Genomic DNA, 13,535 nt, shown 5'->3' on the forward strand with positions numbered 1-13,535 from the left:
GTAAGTTGTTGCAGGACCACAGAGATGCAGGAGCAGGAGGCAGGGTTGGATTCAGCTCCAGAGGAGGAGGAATTGGCTGCACTTGAGTCTCCAAGAAGTAGGAGGCAGAGCAAGTGATCAGAACAAAGGAAGACCAGCAGGAGGCGGGGGAGGACTTGGTGTGTACCTGGCCTTGGGAAGGTCCGGAAGCCAGTCGAGTCAACTGACTCTGACAGTGAGGAATGAGTTGTGGAAGCTCCGACTGCTGAAAGCCTGTTATTGCTAAATAAACCTCAACTAGTGTAAGGGGGAGGGATTACAGAGACCCCCCCCCCTTCATCAGAAGCAGCCCGTCTCCAAGCAGTCATGAGCATAGCTGCCAAGTTTTCCCTTTTCTCGTGAGGAAGCCTATTCAGCATAATGGAATTTCCCTTAAAAAAAGGGATAACTTGGCAGCTATGGTCATGAGAGCGAGGGGCCTGAAGGGGTGAGTCAGGAAATGGAGAAGGAGTGTCAGGGCTCTGGCAGCACTGGAGAGCCCCTGCTCCACAGGCAGGAAGAGAGAGAGGCGGGAGGAGTGGACAGGAATAGGGCTGACCGTAGACCAGGCATCCCCAAACTGCGGCCCTCCAGATGTTTTGGCCTACAACTCCCATGATCCCTAGCTAACAGGACCAGTGGTCGGGGAAGATGGGAATTGTAGTCCAAAACATCTGGAGGGCCGAAGTCTGGGGATGCCTGCCGTAGACCCTTCGCCCCGACACCGGAATTGAGAAGGAGGAGAAAAGGGAGGAGATTCACTGTCCCGAGGCTTTTATGTTGGTCCCAATCGCGGAAGGGGGCAGTGCCGGATTCTGATTCGGAATGAGAAGACATGAAACCGACAGCTCACTACACTGTAAATAATGTGCACCAATAAAGACTTTTGAAAGACAAGTATGTGGAAGGTCGTTACTCAGGAGTAGTCGCAATAATCCCTGACAACTAGTAAAACTGCCAGTGTTCCATGTCTTGTGTGAGAGAAGTGCTAAACCTGACAATGACACTGGCTAGGGTAGTCCACAGCAAACAGAAAACGAACAAAGCCCACTGAGATCCTTAGCAGCTCTTTAGAAAATAATCCCTAGCAGGACTCCTAGCATTTGCCTCAACTTTCATTTTACGTGAAGTTCATTGCCAACTCTATAAATTCCAGGTGTCCCAAGCATCTGATGCACACACAACCTCTGGAGCTTTAAGAATCCTTTAAAGTTTAAAAAGCCTTGAGAGATCATCCGTAGTTATTATACCCATGCTCCAGATGGGGACTAGAGAAAGATTGAGGCTGAGGGAATCATAGCTTGCCAGACCAGAACGGGAAGATCTTGCCCTGATCAACCCCTGTTCTTCCAAATATAACTCCCCTTTAGTTCATTTCCCCCTCTTTGAGTACTGCCTTGATCTTGATTATTGCCGTTGGCTGCCACCGGCATCCAATTCCAAGGAGCCGAGAAGCGCCGCCATCGTGTGTGCTTTGCTAATTCGATCGGGCTGTGGAAGAAGCAGGGCTGAGGTAATAGGCAGTGCAGCAGAGGTCAGGAGAAGCAGCCGAGCAACATTAAAAGAAAATCTCAAGCGCGGCTCCCTTCGAAGGAGAAATTTGCACCAAACGTGCCAGAGCGACTGGCAAAACTAATAAAGAGGAGCCGCACTTTTGCTCCTTGGGTTTTGTTTTTCTCCCAACAGTGCTGTTTGTTTTCGATCGAGAGGCCAATCTGGGCTGGTGCTTTTCCTCACACGCTCTGCACTGCAGTACAGTAAATACTGTGCTCCCACAGGCCTGTTGATCCAGCGCCAACCCATCTCCCAGGATCCAAAGCCAGTGTGACCAGGAAGGGAAAAGAGCGTGACACATTAAGTAACAGGTCCCCAATAGACAGAAATGTGTCTCCCTCTCTCAGAGATGCTAGGAGCCTATCCTGCCTCGATCGGATCACACCTGGGCACTACACTTCAGTTAATGCAGCCTAGCTATTTATGCACCTTTGTTGTTTATTTATTGCTTTTTATAGACCGTATCCAGTTCCGGGCACCACAGTTTTAAGAAGAATATTGACAAGCTGGAATGTGTGCAAAGGAGAGCATCCTGGGTGATAAAGGGTCTGGAAACCAAGCATTATGAGGAATGGTTGAGGGAGTTTGGTATATTTAGCATGGAGAAGAGGAGCCTGGGGGAGCTGGGTATGTTTAGCCTGGGAAAGAGGAGACTGAGAGGAGAGGAGATAGCCCATCTTCAGATATCTAAAGGGCTCACATGGAAGGTGGAACAAGCTTGTTTTCTCCTGCTCCGGAGGGTAGGACCCAAATCAGTGGATTCAAAACACAAGAAAGGAGATTCCTACTAAATATTAGTAGAATGTATTGATGTGAATGTATTGGACAGTGTTCTTGAAGCTACGAACATGAGTTTGACCAAACTGCAGGAGGCAGTGCAAGACAGGAGTGCCTGGCGTGCTATGGTCCATGGGGTCACGAAGAGTCGGACACGACTAAACGACTAAACAACAACAACAACATTGATGTGAAGAGCTGTTCAATAGTGGAATGGGTAACCTTGGAAGGTGGTAGACTCTCCTTCATTGCAGTTTTTTAGAGAGAAGAAGAGGAAGAAGAGTTTGGATTTGATATCCTGCTTTATCACTACCCGAAGGAGTCTCAAAGCAGCTAACATTCTCCTTTCCCTTCCTCCCCCACAACAAACACTCTGTGATGTGAGTGAGGCTGAAAGACTTCAGAGAAGTTTGACTAGCCGAAGGTCACCCAGCAGCTGCTTGTGGAGGAGCAGAGACGTGAACCCGGTTCCCCAGATTAGGAGTCTACCGCTCTTAACCCCTACACCACACTGGTGAGAGCGTTTGGGTGGCCATCTGTCAGGGATTCCTGCATTGCAAAGGATTCTATATATTCTATTGATGTTGCACTAGCACAGGCATCCCCAAACTGCGGCCCTCCAGACGTTTTGGCCTACAACTCCCATGATCCCTAGCTAACAGGACCAGTGGTCAGGGAAGATGGGAATTGTAGTCCAAAACGTCTGGAGGGCCAAAGTTTGGGGATGCCTGAACTAAGAAGACCCCATGGCCTTCAAAGCTCTTGAACTAGGGTTTGGGGAGTTTCCAATCTGGTGCTATTCCCTGGAAACACGCCAGGTGCCCCTTCCTGGTGGACTAGCGTGCTTCTCACTATGTCAAGCTTGCTTCAGACAGGTCCTTCAAAGCCTAGATCCTGGCCACGTGCCCCCAAAGGAAGAGAGTAATGCAACCCCACCCCCCACGGTTGGTTGGTTCAATATATTATCTGTGCAGATAACATTCCTCCAGGGATGTGGATGCTAGGCCTTGAGGAAGGCAGCAAGGAGACTCACGGGTCCTGCTTTTTCACTTGCTCTCCCAGCGGTCAGGACAGCCCACCTCAGCACCCGTCTTCCTGTCTCCCCCCATTCCAGCTTATTCCCCCCACCCCGGAAATCAGTATCTCTACACCAAGACTGCTTCTATTATTCCTCCTCCTCCCTCACCCCGTCCTAAAATGTGTCATAATTTGATGGTGGGGGGAGAAATTTGGATTCAGTGTTTTAGCGAGGACAGAGTTTTGTACCATACGCTCGCTATAATCAAAACAGGATAGCAGGGCTGTGTTACGCATTTGCAGAGAAATTATCCAGCAAAGGTGGCTATCTAAACTAGACCACATTATTCAGTAAGGAGCTATCCAGAGTGTCGGGTGCTGAAAGCAATGGCCAGGAAAATTGCTCTCCTCTTAAACTACTGGCAATGGAAATGTGCAATGCAACTGCAATCCAACACTGTGGTGTGTGTGCTCTTGGAATTCCTCCCCCATCTCTAGTAAGCCTGAAAGGGGGGGGGGGAAGCAACCACGAAATAAAATCCATGTACGTTCCAATATACTAGTTGGTTCCACATGCAATAGGAAAGCATGTATACAGGAGGCGAAAGCTGTGATTTCATTTTTACATAGCAGGCGCAACATTTATTCTCACCACCCGCAATGTGATAAGTGCCATATATTTATATATATAGGAAATCATCCCTGCAGAAATCTGGCGTCTTCACACTTGTGCTTAAAAGGACAGATTTATGGTTTGCGTTTGCAAAGCTGTGGGTGGGTATCGACGTCGGAGTGAGCGAGGAGACGATGGGACTCTGACAGGAACCAAACACGCCAAATGAGGATGTCGTTCAAGGCCTCCCACATATAATCTGCCAGTGCTTCTTGTGTGTTCCCCGGGCTACTGCCAACTGAACTGTGCCTGTTTTGGAAAACTGTGGCAAACGTGTTTTAGCTGTGCAGCAAATAGTATGAATACAAAATGGGAGGCAATCGGCTGCCACTACTAATAAGGTATAGACTATGCAGAGATAGAGAGACCGAGGCTTTGGCCAGGGAAATCTCTGGCACAGATCCCTATGCAGCCAATAAGGACTGTTCCATGTGTTCTACAGCAACACATCCAGGTTGGCCAGCCAATATATACTGTACCCAAGCAGTGGGATGGAGACAGTTCCAGCTCTCTGATATGTGTCTTTCTAGCTCTTAGTCGAGTAGTAAGCTGGTCAGTCTGGTTGTGGAACTCTGTAGCACGAGGGGAGCAAGATACACCGGCCTGATTACTCCAGAGGGTAGGACCTGATCCAATTGATTCAAATCAAAAGAAAATTGATTCAAACTAAGCAGTAGCAATAACTTTCTGATGGTATGAGCTGATGTTCCTCAGCAAAGGCTGGGCAGTCACTTATAAGAGATGCTCTAGTAATGGACTTGCTGTCTAGATGAGCATTGTAATGTTGAACCAATCAAAAATGCTTTGACAAAACTAACAACAAAAAAATGGGTTGGGAGAATAGTGTCTCCATACATTGATACCATTTCTCCTTTGCTTACGCCCTGCTAACATTTGATCTGGCCCCAATATGCTTACTGTAGATTGTGTATCAGAAGATCTGCATAAAATGCCTCTGTTCAGGGCACCCCCAAGGGAGCCCCCATCCTCCCCCCTGAGCTATTTCTGCACACTACCCATGGCTTGTGACCGCAAGGCCATGGCATGTTGTTGTGCTCCCATGTCATTGATAAAAATACTCCCCTTCATAGTGCTAAAGTGTTTGAGAGATGCCCTCAGCACAAGTATGGCTCTGCCTCAGTAGTTTTATAGTTATTGGCTATTGTTCCAGCTTCCTCAATGAAATCCAACATTAAAATGGCTTTCTATATTCCTTGAGTGCATTCATTCCATCACCTCCTGGCAGCAAAATTGGCCTTTCAGCTGTATATACTGCCTCGTGAAAGGCACTTCATAGACTCATATTTGGAGGGGGGGAATCCCTCCTGAAAACACACCTTTCCCATGCATGGGTGTAGACAGGGGGGGCAGGAGGGGGCAGCTGCCCCCCCCTAGAAGCAAAAAATTATTGTATTTTACAGACCATAACCAATACTTTGCCCCTCCAAAAACTGAAGTGGAAAGGGCTTTGCTTTAGCAAGAGCAGCTCTCCACTTGCTGGGGGCGGGAACACAGCTGTAACAAAAACACATCAAATAAATAAAGCAAAGTGGCTACCAGTACTTAAGCAGTTAAGACAATGGAGCAGAATATCCCTTCAGGCAAGGTCCACCCTATTCACCCTATTGTTATTCAGTGGGAGTTGTTAATGGGCATTCAGGGATCGCATTAACAGTTCTATTGGCAATTTAATGAGGGTGCAGAGGATTCAATTTGACTAAGGTGGCCCTGCAAGGCTAAAAGGAAGTGAATAAGAAGGGGGGGCTGTAGCTTTGATAGACACAGTGATGTTTATAAAAAGCATTGGTGTTCCAGTCTGCCCCTCCTCCTGCATCTGTATACTGTAAATCAGGGGTGGCCACCTCCCAAGAGACTCTGATCTACTCACAGAGTTAAAAACTGGGAGTGATCTACCCCCTTTTGGGGGGTTCAGGTCAAAGCTGTTGAGTTTTTTTAAGGAAGGGAAGCCCTGTTTTGGGGGGTTTAGGTCAAACTTGTTGAGCTTCTTTTAGGAGGGAGGGAGGCCCATTTTTGTTTAGGGCTTCAGGTCATAGTTCAGCTTTTTTTAGGGAGGAGGAAAAATTTGGGTGAGCTTTTTTTAGGGGTGCCAGTGATCTAGCAGTGATCTACCACAGACATCCAGTGATCTACTGGTAGATCACAATCTACCTGTTGGACGTGCCTGCTGTAAATCAAGCAGAGAGAAAGCTGCTTACAAGGCTCCTGTACAGGTGTACCGGTATCTTCCTCTTGCTGCAGAGTTCTAGCATCACAGCGTCACCCAGAGGCACCCACAAATGTGAGTTATCCCTCTCTCTATTTCTTCCTTCCTTTCCTCCCTCTTCCATCCTCAATAAAATACTGGGGGGGGCAGATAAGCCCCACATAGAAAGCCCATCAACATGGGGGGGGGGGAAGGACTCTTTAAAATACAGTATTTACCAGTAATTTCTTTTGGGGGGGGAGGCACCTAGGCCTCTAGGAGTTGGCTGCTATGCCTAGGACAATTCAAGAAAGCAGAATCATGCATATGCTATGGTAATATATCAATAGAATCATGGAATTGTAGTCGGAAGGGACCACAAGGTCATCTAGTCCAACCCCCTGCAATGTAGGAATTTTTCCCCAATGTGGGGCTTGAACCCACAACATGGTTGAAATATTATGCTGATACGCAGCAACGCCTCGGAGCCATCGAGACTGTGGCCCTGTCTTGCCTCGCCCTCGCCTGCCCTGCCACCCCCTCTCCCCTGCCCGACCCTCCCATCCTCTTGCTGCAGAGTTCCAGCTTCACAGCATCACCCAGAGGCACCCACAAATATGAGGTATCCCTCTCTCTATTATTCCTTCCTTCCCTCCCTCTTCCATCCTTAATAAAATACTGGGGGGGGCAGATAAGCCCCACATAGAAAGCCCATCAACATGGGGGGGATGACTCTTTCACATACGGTATTTACTAGTATTTGGGGGGGGGGAGGCACCTAGGCCTCTAGGAGTTGGCTGCTATGCCTAGGAGTAGGACAATTCAAGAAAGCAGAATGATGCATATGCTATGGCAATATATCAATAGAATCATAGAATTGTAGTTGGAAGGGACCACAAGGGTCATCTAGTCCAACCCCCTGCAATGCAGGAATTTTTTCCTAAGGTGGGGCTTGAACCCACAACATGGTTGAAATATTATGCTGATATGCAGCAACGCCTCGGAGCCGTCGTGACTGCGGCTGTGCCTTGCCTTGCCCTCGCCCACCCTGTCACCCCCTCTTGCCTGCCCGACCCTCCCGTCCTCTCCAGCCAAGCAGGGTAGCCGCCGCCGTTGCCAGCCCCAGAAGCACAAGGTGGCCGCTGCCGCCGCTGCCGCCACCACGATGTCGTCAGGCCAGCTGGCCCTGTAGCCCCGCCCACGTTCCCACTTTGTGGCCCCGCCCCTGAATGATCATGGCTTGCCCCCCCCCCCTAGTTTTGATCCTGGCTACGCCCTTGTTCCCATGGAATCCTTGCCACTATTCCCTCTTGTACTTTGCTAATATAGTGTATTGGATGCAAGGCATCTGAAGGCAGCCCTGTTTAGGGAAGCTTTTAATGTTTAACAGACTATTGTATTTTAATATTTTGTTGGAAGCCGCCCAGAGTGGCCGGGGAAACCCAGCCAGATGGGCGGGGTATAAATAATAAATTATTATTATTATTATTATTATTATTATTATTATTATTATTATTATTATGGAGCTCATGGTGGCCGTACATGGTTCTCCCTCTCCTCATTTAATCCTCACAACAACCCTGTGAGGCAGGTTGGGCTGAGAAGCAGTGACTGTCACCCAAGGCCACCCAGTGAGCTTCATGTGATCACTCTGACCAATACACCACTCCAGCTCCTTCCATTTTAACCATGTTTCCTTTAAAAAAAAAGCCAAAGGAATCCTAGGCATTCTGTGGAAATGCCACAGACAGCCAAGAGCATTGTGGCGGGGAGAAAACAGTGGCAAAAAAGCTATTATGTTCCATGCATTCCTAACGCTACTTATTGTTGCAAAGGTTTCCAAAATGCTGCAGATGAAGAGCTTTGACCAATCAAGCAAGAAGGTAAGCACTTTCATCTATCTATTTTTAATAAATTACAACGTCACCAAACTGCTTCCTTCCCTTGCTTGTAAGTTAATGGAAATCTACACAAAGTGAGTCTAGAAACATCCCCTTCTGGGCTACGGATCACAAGGGCAGGATGATGGTAGCCTGATCTCATTAATGTATATTTAGAGGCACCAAAGTGCTCTCAGATGCACACACAATTAGCTTCGCCCACTAATTAGATGAAGAGGGGAGCTCCGTCTGAGGGTATATGGTAATGTGTATTGACTGGAAAATGGGGTCTCTCTTTACAGGCAAGGAAGCCGGGATACGATGTAAGGTTAAACAATTTGTAATTGACGGGAAGCTATTATTACTATTGTTCTTGTTATTAAAATTATTTCTGGTATTTGTGACAAGGGTAGTCAGTGACTTCCATGGGAAATGAGGAGTGGGGGGGGGATGGCTTTTACCCGAACACGTAAGTAGAAGGCATTACGTACCTCCTCCCCCTTGGCTGGTGAATGAGGAATCAGATGTTCCGGGACTCCTGATGGTTGTGTTAAAGCCATGCCAGCGTATCCATTAGAGCAAGGGGAGTCAAAGCAGGTCCCAAAGCCTCGCTGAGCTATGGCTCCCTCCCTCTTAATGCTACATTTGTGGGATGCAAAGCCAGACATGCCTCTTGGGTGCCTCGTCTGCTGACAGAAAAGTTAAAACCCTGGCTTTGCTTGGGCTCTGCTCTGTATTGGTAGTAACCCCTGACATTGTTCTTCCCTTGTGTAGACCCAGTGACAGGAACAACAGGACCCTTTCGTCACATGCAGACACCTTTGCAAATGCATCCAGGAAGTTCTGACAGCCAGCCACCGGCACCCAAAACTTGTCTCAGCTTGTGCAAGAGAAAGAAGCTGAGGGTCTATCCATGTTTCTCAAACTTGAGTCCCCAGCTGTTGTTGGACTCCCATCATAGAATCATTGAATTTTAGAGTTGGAAGGGACCCCCAAGGGTCATCTAGTCCAACCCCTGCAATGCAGGAATCTCAGCTCAAGCAGCCTTGACAGATGGCCATTCAACCTCTGCTTCAAAACCTCCTAGGAAGGAGAGTCCACAACCTCCCAAGGGAGACTATTCCACTATCAAATAACTCTTACTGTCAGAAAGTTTTTTCGTATGTTTAGTCGGAATCTTCTTTCTTTTAACTTCTATCCATTGGTTCGAGTCCTGCCCTCCAGAGCAGGAGAAAACAAGCTTGTCCCCTCTTCCATGTGACAGCCCTTGGAATATTTGAAGATGGCTATCCTATCTCTTCTCAGCCTCCTCTTTTCCAGGATAAATGTACCCAGCTCCTTCAAGCACTCCTCACAAGGCTTGGTTTCCAGTCTTTGAAAGTCCTGTAGCTTCAGATTCTGAACTTTTGCACATTAAGCATCATGGATTTCGGAAGATATATGGTTTTCATGAACTAAAAGAAGTTTCTCAACTCTTTGGTGTTACTGTCTTCCTTGCTTTTATGTGTGTATGTCAAACACCGACCAGTTGGTTCAATCTGATGCAGGGGATGGAGGAATCCGAGTCAATGAAGAACCAAGAAAAGTCAGAGGCTATGTTGTGCAAAGGCCTTACCAGCACATTGCAGGAAGAATAAACTTACCAAGCTGCTTGCTGAGACTAAGCACACACACACACAAAAACTTTTGCAAGTACTTTTTAGGCATGTGGTCCAGAGAACACTGCTTTGTTAAGGAATTCAGGCAAACACAATCACAGTCCTACCACCAACATTTTGAGAACTGAATCTAGGCAATTTGAAACACTGGCACTACCTGTTCAAGGCACTTCTCTGCAAAGCTGAGCTAGTTTTGCAATGCAGATCTCCAAATCCTTGTTTCACATCACAGGTATTTTACCTGAAAATGACATCTGGTTGGCCACTATGAGAACAGGGTACCAGACTAGATGGGCCACTGGTCTGATCCAGAACACACTTGTTCTGTTTAATTGCGCTCCAGATTTTGCATCCAGTAGCCATCCCCCCCTACCCCCGATCTCATGATAAAATCCTCCAATCTGTCGCCAATTTGGGATGTTTATCCCTAACAGCAAATAATCAGTTTTTGCATTTGAAGTGGAAAACCACATAAACTTGTCCCTATTCAGTTTGTATAGGACTAGCTTAGAGCCTTACCAGCACACACACATACCTATCTCAAACAAGTATACTGCAGAATTTGCAAATACACACACACACACACACACACACACACACACACACACTATCCGGATTTCAGAACTGGGTTAACATCTCAGGAACTACACTGCAGCTTGAGGTCTCAGTAGCTACACAGCAATTAATCAGAGATCCAATCTTTGGTTTGTGTGTTCCAATGGAGCAAACAGGGAAACAGCTTTGGCCTGTAAACCTCCCCTAACTTTAAGCCTTCATCAATTACCCACACAAGGGAAATGCTTCCTTTTGAACTTCTTTGATTTCCATTCTGTTTTGTGGATTTCGGTTTTCTAAAAGGCAGTAGATACTCACTTTGGAGGGCAGGAGAAGAAGCTACTTTATCTGCTCAGACGTCAGGCACATATCGACGTGCTCTACAAAGGGCTTGCTCAGATGCCCAGATGAGTCAATATTTGGTAGAGAGCAAGCATTAAATTTTCAAGCATCCTCCGAGTCAAGGTGACTTTCACTGTTTTCTTCTCAACACCCCCTCCTAACTCCTCTTTGCCACACACAACCCCTCCCTGTCAACTGGATTGACAGCAGAAAGCTGTGCTCCACCACTTTGTAGTGCCATCAAAGGTCTGGGAGATACTAGCAGGCCATGCAGTGCAGCAGCCTTCTCACCAAGAGGAAGTGACAATCTTTGAGCCCAAACCAACACCCCAGGAGAACATAAATTTAACAGGGTGCAATATGGATCATGAGAGCTGGACCATAAAGAAGGCTGATCGCCGAAGAATTGATGCTTTTGAATTATGGTGCTGGAGGAGACTCCTGAGAGTCCCATGGACTGCAAGAAGATCAAACCTATCCATTCTGAAGGAAATCAGCCCTGAGTGCTCACTGGAAGGACAGATCGTGAAGCTGAGGCTCCAATACTTTGGCCACCTACATGAGAAGAGAAGACTCCCTGGAAAAGATCCTGATGTTGGGAAAGATGGAGGGCACTAGGAGAAGGGGACTACAGAGGACGAGATGGTTAGACAGTGTTCTCGAAGCTACAAACATGAGTTTGACCAAACTGCGGGAGGCAGTGGAAGACAGGAGTGCCTGGCGTGCTATGGTCCATGGGGTCACGAAGAGTTGGACATGACTAAACGACTAAACAACAACCACAATCCCTTGAAAGATACTTCCTCAATAAATCTGTCTAGATTTTGGAGTTCTGAAGTACCAAACCTTATTTCTGAGGCAGAAATAAGTATTAGGCATTCTTCGCTGCCCTGTTTTCATTTTTGGATCTTGTGCAGAGCACAGCACACCTGTCATTCACCTGTGTTCCCCATCACCACTTCATTTATGGTAAAACTCTGCACTTGCCCACTTCAGAATTGACTCTCTTGCAGTGCTGCCATCTCAGAAGTAACTCTCAAACCTAATGAGGCTTATCCCTAAATACAGGACTAGAGAGGCGCAATATTGCCTTGGCTACCCGCTTCCTAGTCACATCCAGACTTGACTTCTGCAATGCACTTCATGTGGGGCTGTTTCTCCAGCTCTCCAGCCTGCTTCCAGGTCAGCTCTCACACACTACTCTGGCCAATGTTTGCCTACCCAGCAGTTAGGGGTGGGGGGTGGCTCTTAGTTGTGGCTTTTGAAACCTGACTCATTCTTTTGGGGTGTTGAAGAGGACTCTTGAGTGGCTGGCTAAGGCCACTGCCTTGCAAAGAAAGCTGGCTGTCTGGTTCAGAAAACTCCTCTTGTCGGATTCTAACCCTCACTGGATACAGGGCCATAAGAATTGGAAGGGACTAAGGGCATCAGCCAAACCTACAAGAGTATAGGTTTGTATCTGAAGAAGTGTGCATGCACACGAAAGCTCATACCAAAATAAAAACTTAGTTGGTCTTTAAGGTGCTACTGAAGGAATTTTTTTTATTTTACTTCGATCCAGACCAACACGGCTACCTACCTGTAACTACAAGAGTATATTCCTGTGGCCAGATATATGAATCTCAGTGACATCTCTTACCTACTCTCCTGCATTTGAGCATGGCCATAAGCAAGTAGTGAGTGAGCTGCCCGTTTCTCAACGTGTCCATGTGTGCAAAGTCTGATCACACAGCAATTATGGTGCTCCCTCACTGCTCTGCTTCAGTGACCTGCCTTGACCTGTGCGGATGTGGGGAAATAAGCCATCAAGAGAAGTCCCGGAATGACGGGCCATGACACCTCCCGTCCACCCTCCAAATACAATTCTAATTCTATTATCTCAATCACTCCATTATCCAAATAGCACCTCGTCAGTTTCCAGGCCCATTTTCGGACACATTAGGGTAATGGAAATGTGTGCGGTTGAGCAGCAGCTGAGGCTGCCGCCGACATCCAGACAGCCCCTTGTCCCCCTGGACACTCGGCTGGGTGGACCGAAGGATGATGGCTATATATCTGTAGCCCAATCCATTTACAGCAGCCAATGGATGCATTATGACTACAGGACTCCGACAAAACGATATGAGGTTTTATGTAAGCAGAGACTCTGTGCAATCTGTTTTAAAATACTAGGGACTTCCAGCTTTTGTTTCAAATAATTACATGAAAACCAGTCCGTGTTGCTTTCTTCTCCCTCTCTCTTTTTTTCCACGTCCCATCAACAATACACAGCTCCTTCTTGTGCCGAACCCTGAAGTGAGTTTTTCTTTTTCTTTTCCCCCTAGTCAAAGGATGCTACACTTTGCCTTCATTCCATGACTTCCCCTTTGCTTTCAACACTTTCGCGAACATTCTGTGATGTCATTGCATCTCAGCCAATGGCTGGTGGGTTTCACAATGGGCAAAATCTTTCCAGCTCAGTCTCTTAGCTGTTAGGCTAAGGCGAGCTTTCAACCTCATGATGACACTGGGGCTGAATTCCTGGGTTGTGCAGATCACATCTGAGGGACATCTCTCAAAGGCAGCTGCTTAGAGTGTTAGAATAGATATTTTTTTGAGCCAACTTTCTAAATACCAAAACACATTTTTGGAGTGGTGTAAGAAGCAGACACAGTGGTTAAAGAGGAAAGATGTCACACACACACACACACACACACACCCATGTATTGAGCTTCTAGGAAACAATGGAATATGAACTCAAGCACATAAACTCATTATCTGCCATGCAGTAGAATTATAGCACAGCACTGTGTGGAAGGTCCTCGCAGGAGTAGGAAATAGTATGTGCAAGAAGAACTGAGCACCTTGCTTTGAACAGG

This window comes from Zootoca vivipara, chromosome 9 (genome assembly GCF_965207765.1).
Source record: "Zootoca vivipara chromosome 9, rZooViv2.hap1.1, whole genome shotgun sequence".
Taxonomy (NCBI): domain Eukaryota; kingdom Metazoa; phylum Chordata; class Lepidosauria; order Squamata; family Lacertidae; genus Zootoca; species Zootoca vivipara.